The sequence below is a fragment of the Dromiciops gliroides genome, chromosome 4 (genome assembly GCF_019393635.1).
Source record: "Dromiciops gliroides isolate mDroGli1 chromosome 4, mDroGli1.pri, whole genome shotgun sequence".
Taxonomy (NCBI): Eukaryota; Metazoa; Chordata; class Mammalia; order Microbiotheria; family Microbiotheriidae; genus Dromiciops; species Dromiciops gliroides.
Window position 1 is genome coordinate 112,690,882 of NC_057864.1, and position 6,406 is coordinate 112,697,287.

Sequence of the window (6,406 nt, forward strand, 5' to 3'; positions counted from 1 at the left end):
ACTCCAGAGTTACCCAGCTTCCCCTCGTACCACCCCCTGAGATAACTCTACCTCACTCTTAATTATCTATTTCAGTAATGGGAGGATTGAATCCTGGGTAAAAACCAGGGAAACAAAGAAGCATCTATGACCCACAACCTGTATAATCTGAACCATAGGATAGCAACAGAAATACAGTCAGAAGACCCCCAGTTCAAATCCTGGCTTCACCTCTTCCTGGCTGTATCGCCCTGGGCAAGTCACAATCCCTCTGAGTCTCAGTTTTCTTATCTATAAAATAGGAAGATTCTGTACCACAGACTGTTAGCAGCAGAGCCCATACTAGAACCCAGGCCTCCTGAATCCTAGGCTCCTAGTCTAGTGGTCATTGCACTGTAACAGTTTGCCTCATGCAGACTCTTGGGCAATCCAGCAGTGATGGTAATAATCATACTCTTCAAATGTCAGAGCTGGAAGAGAGACCTTGTTGTCCAACCTCCTCACTTTACAGATGAGAAGTAATGATAGCTCATATTCAGAATACTTTTATGTTGTAAAACTCTTGTCTTATAACCACTCTATGAACTAGTCAGTGAAGCAATTAGGTGGTGGAGAAGATAGAGTGCTAGGCCCAGAATCAAGAAGACCTGAGTTCAAATATGGCCTCAGATATTTACCATCTGTGTGACCCTGGGCAAGTCACTTAACTATTGTCTGCCTCAGTTTCTTCATCTGTAAAATGAGGAAAATAATAGCACCTACCTCCCAGAGTTAGTGTGAGGATGAGATATTTGTAAAGTGCTTCATAAACTTTAAAGCACTATCTAAGTACCAGCTACTATTATTATTATAAGTGTAGGGTCAAGTTTCATTATACTTCAGTTAACTTCACTGAGATCTATGACCACTCACTGTACAAGTATTATTATTCCCATTTTATAGAAGAGGAGACTGAGGTTTAAGGAGACTGTCTTTTACTTGGGCTAATTAGTGATAGAGCTAGAAAATTCAGCACATAATTGAACCCTGGTTAGCTCCTAAATGTGTTTATTAGTCACAAAGGTGATGGAGAAAAAAAGCATGGATGACTCATCATAGTCCATTCCCACTCACATTACTAAAGAAAGCTCATGTCCTATAGAAAGCAAGTCAATAGCCAGAGTCTTAATTTGGGCACCACAACTGGGATTTTGCTCCAAGATGGCAACATGGTGGTGGTGGTAGTGCTCTTCCTCCCCAAGGTGTCACTGTCCCTTAACCACACACTATGTACCCCAAATGTCTTCTTTTCCCTCACCCAATCCCAGGTCACCATCCCAAAGTTCTTATCCTTCTTTCAATCTTTCTTCATTGCCACACCCTTCTGCTTCCTTCCAGGGTAGAGAAGATGAAGGACCATCAGCTATGCTATAGGGATGTTGGGCCAGAATCTCTGGGGAATGGGTTGCCTCCTCACGCAGCACAATTGCACCTGAGCATCCCTAACTGAATTTGTACTGTGTGCAAGTGTTCCTAATTATAGCTATTTTGATAGCATCCCTTTTCTAAAAAATGATAACTCATGTTGATGATTATAAGAATAACTCACATTTATATAATGTTGGAACATTTAGAAGATGTTTTCTTCCAAATAATCCTATAATATAGGTCATTTAAGAATCAATATTCCCATTTTACGGAGGAAGAAACTGAGGTTCAGAAAGGTTAAGTAATCTACACAAAATTTATATTAAAAGGGTTTCCATAACAAAACTCCATGACATGAATAATATAAATATTATTTACATTTCATAGAAGAAGAAAATGAGGCTTAAGGAAGTTATCATTTACTTGAGCAAATAAGCAACAGAACTGGGAACTTCAACACAAACAAAACATGAAAATCGGAATTGTTGGCTACAAGCAGTAGACATTTATATACTTGCTGATGATGGTGATAAAGAATGCCTAACTATATAACTAGTCTTTGCAAACCCACATCAAGCTTGGGAACAGACCAATCAGAAAGCTATAAAACGAAAATAGAGCCTAAAAGCAAGAGATTTATGAGTTCAAGGTCTGAAAATGAGTTTAATGTTAAGACAAGATGAGACAATTCTCTTCTGGGAAGTAGAAGGGGAAGAGAGAAAATAAGATGTCCTTGGACAGCTTTAAGGAAGAGAGCCAGGGGAAGCTCTGAGACATCTTGACCGTCTATTTGCAGCAGCATCAGGTTCATCTTTTCAAAAGGCATGTCTCTGGATAACTCTAAGCCAGGATGATCTTCCTAATTGCTTGGTGTGGCTTAAATGTAGTCAAAATGTCACTTAGGAAAAGCAATTACTTTCAGTGAACAAAGACATTAAAAACTTTTTTAAGATTATAGGATTCAGAGCTGGAAGAAACTTTAGAAATCATTTAGTTCAATCTTATTTTACAGATAAGGAAACTGAGGCAAAAGGAGGGGAAGGAACTTGAGCAAAAACACGAAACTAACAAGTCAGGTTCCATACATGCACATTGAAAAGTTAGGAAACTTGTACCTAAGAGTCTAAGAAAGATAAAATCAGAAATTCTGGCAGATGTGAGCTGCTTGTTCTGAGGTTTCTATTTTCTCTGACATCTTATGCCTGAAGTCAAGTGCCCTCGAGGTCCCTGCTTGACCTGCTATTGTTAGAGTCACAAACCCTTCTAGGGAATATTTTTGTGTCTCTTTCCAACACTTGTTTTTCCTAAAGTTCACACAATAATAGTAACTAAAAAGCATTGGGGTTTATTGACAGAGAAAGATATAGATTCAAGTCTTGCCTTTGATATGTGCTGGCTGTGTGACCATGGACAAGTCATTTAACCTCTCGGTGGCCTTGGAAACTCTAAGACTGTAAATAGCAGCAGTTACTTGTCTTCATTGGTGAAGGGAGTTTCCTTGGCACATTTCCTCTACACAGTCTGGCACACAGTAAGAGCATAATAAATACTTGTTGACTTGACTTATTGGAAGTCTTACACCAATCAAATCACAGGAGCATGCACGCGCGCGCACACACACACACACACACACACACACACTACATACATACACACCAACAAAAGAACAAAAACAAATAGCAATTGAATGCTTGTGCACCATGGAAGTTTTGTTGCAGCAAATTTTAAGATATAACAAAAAATGTTGTTAGTTAATATTTGTAGTTTTACTATTAACAGTGATGGGGTCAGCTAGGTGGTGCAGTGGATAAAGCACCGGCCCTGGATTCAGGAGGACCTGAGTTCAAATCCTGCCTCAGACACTTGACAATTACTAACTCTGTGACCCTGGGCAAGTCACTTAACTTTCATCCCCCCCCCCCCCCCGCCAATATTAACAGTGGTGATATTTCTTTGTCAGAACCATTGCTAGTGTGTAATTAGCACCCATGGACCCAGTTCCCATGGGCATATGCAGAGTGTATCAGCACATTTGGCTGATTCAGTTCGCAATGGGGGAAGAGTCTTGGGAACCTGCTTCCAGGAGAGTTGTAATAATGTGTAAAGGACATGCCCTAAAGAAACTTTGGAGAATGTGGAGGTATTCCATAAAGGGTTCTGGTCCACTCACCCCGAAATGAAGGGCAGCTTCTTTGTTTGGCTGGAACTGGAGGTGGCTTCAAAAGGCTTCTCTGTTGTTGGAAAACTCTTAGTTTGACTCCTTCATTAATAGTGTCTGGTGAGAGACAATTCTGTAAGAAGAGAGACCTTGAGGCCTCTCCCTCTGAGGCCAACATGGAGCCCCATGAATGAGGGCCTTTGTTCTATACCTACCTCAATGTTTGTTCTTTTCTTTTTCTAAAAATGTAAATAGTATTTTATTTTTCCAATTACATATAAAGACAATTGTCAACATTCATTTTGCATAAGATTTTGAGCTCCAAATTTTTCCCTCCCTCTCTCCCTTCTCTCCCCAAGACAACAAGCAATCTGATATAGGTTATACATGTGCAATCATGTAAAACATATTTCCACAGTAGTCGTATTGTGAAAAAAGAAACAGAACAAAAGGGGAAAACCACAAAAAAAAAATGAAAATGAAAAGAATATGCTTCCATCTGCATTCAGACTCCATCAGTTCTTTCTCTGGGTGTGGAGAACATTTTCCACCATGAGTCTTTTGGAATTGTCTTGGATCATTGTATTGCTGAGAAGAGCTATCATAGTTGATCATTTTACAATGTTGCTGTTACTGTACAATGTTCTTCTCATGTCACTCAGCATCAGTCCACTTAAGTCTTTCCAGGTTTTCTGAAATCTGCCTGCTCATCATTTCTTATAGCACAATAGTATTTCATTACATTCATACACCACAGATATTTGTTCTTTTGTTATAGGTGAAGGAGATTAATCTGGAAGCTACAACCTTCTGAACTCTCCCAGGAGAGTGAGCTGATTGAGTGTCTGGGCATGTAGGAATCCTGGGAGTTCAGGAGTCAGATACATTCTGGGATTCGCAGCCAGCCCAGCATTGATGCTCTGAGAATCAACCTTTGTGACTGAGTCCAACAGTAGTTGAGAGGAGAATTCGTCTGGTAGAAATAATGAACTTGGACACAAAATTGCTGGGGCTAAAGCTATGTAGAAACAAACTGCATTAAGTCTGAGCTTGCTCTCCCTAGAACCTGACTTAAGATAGGGAAGAGTGTGCTCCCAAGATATTGGGGGAAATAATTATATTTTTATTCATGTTGTATCTTTTTTTTTTTTTTTGATGAGGCAATTGGGGTCAAGTGACTTGCCCGGGGTCACACAGCTAGTAAGTGTCAAGGGTCCGAGGCCAGATTTGAACTCAGGTCCTCCTGAATCCAGGGCCGGTGCTTTATCCACTGCGCCACCTAGCTGCCCCCCACGTTGTATCTTTAAAGTAAATATCCCTTTGTAAAAGTTGATTGATAATTTGTTAAATGGAGCTAGGGAGCTAGTCACTAGTGGTTAAGAAGAACATATCAGGGGTGCTCAATTAAGGATATTAAGGAAGAGACACTCCAAGCCCACAGGGGGTTACCTCTAGAACCCTGAGGGGCATATATGGTCTACCTTGCTCTGGGAGAGTGAGACCAGAGAGACATTCACTACACTGCTATGCCCATTTTACAGATGAATGAGCTGAGGAAACACAATTTATTAAGTCCCAAAGTATGGTTGTCAGAACCAGAATCACCTCAAGCCATACTCCTAGCAAGTAGAGTCTATGGTGCTGTGTTCTGGATTAAGCTGGAGGAGGGCAAAGAAGAAGGAGAATGTTCCTGACCTAGGACTTCCTTAATTAGAACCAAGAATTCTCAGAGAACAGCAGCTAGTGCTGTCTCATTTAATTCTTCTCTCCCCACTTCAACCTCTTTCCCTCCTCCCCAAACCCCAAATAAAGAAGCTTGGCAAATAATTTTGTTTCCCGGGGCAAGTTCCAAGACCTATGCTTCCCTCCCCCAAATCCCAATTTTGGGGAAATTAACTGTGTGGAAAAACAATCCTGTAATTTAAACTGTATTTATAAATCTCAGAAACTTTGTCTAGTTCCTCTCCTCTCTTTCTTCACTCTCAGCCTAACAAGAGGTTGCTAATTTTCACAGAAGCAATCTAAGGAAAGAGACTGTCTTTGCAGGTCAAATACCAGCTCAGAAAAACATGGCAGGTTCAGGGGGTTCCTGTGGCTCTAGCTTTAGCTCTGTGCCCCCACCTGGGCTAAACTCAGGAGGGTTTCCCTTGATTTCTTGGCCATAGTTAACCTGGGCCCCACTGGGCCCAGGATGGCTCATTCCCTTTATAATACCTATTGGCACTGTCCCAAGACAACAAGAGTGAGTTAAAAACCAAAAGCCAATGAGTTAAATCTGCACAATGATTAGACAGGCTTGCTCCTGGAGATAATTCAAATGGAAAAGAAAAAAAAATTCAGGTCATTGGCCTTTTTAAACAGACCGCCGGCAATATTTACTCCTGAAATAGCAGTCACATGAAATAAGACTGTGTTCAGTAACGCCTGGAAAACAAAAGGACAATTTACAGGCTGGCACGTTCACTGAGGCCCCTCTGTTTGCAGGGCAGGGAAGGCTGTTTCCTGGCTTTGCTCAGCCATCTTCAGCACCCAGCCTGGAGGAGGTCAGGAGAGGGAGATGGATACCTGGAAAGCCTCGCCCTGGATTTTATGAACTGGGAGAGGAAACCTGACCGTTTGGGGCAGGGCTGTGAGGAGGGTGTGGCAGGTCTGGGCTACACCACTCCTTGGGGGCAGGGACAGCTGTGTTGTAGACTTAAATAATTTCAAGTAACAAGCCCACGTAACTGTATCTTAATCTAAACTTTCTATCTCTCTAGGACCTGGCTGGCCAAGGATTATAGGAGAGTAGGACCCTAGATTTAGAACTGGATGGGATTTTAAGGGATTATACAGATTATACAGATGTGGGGGGTAAAGACT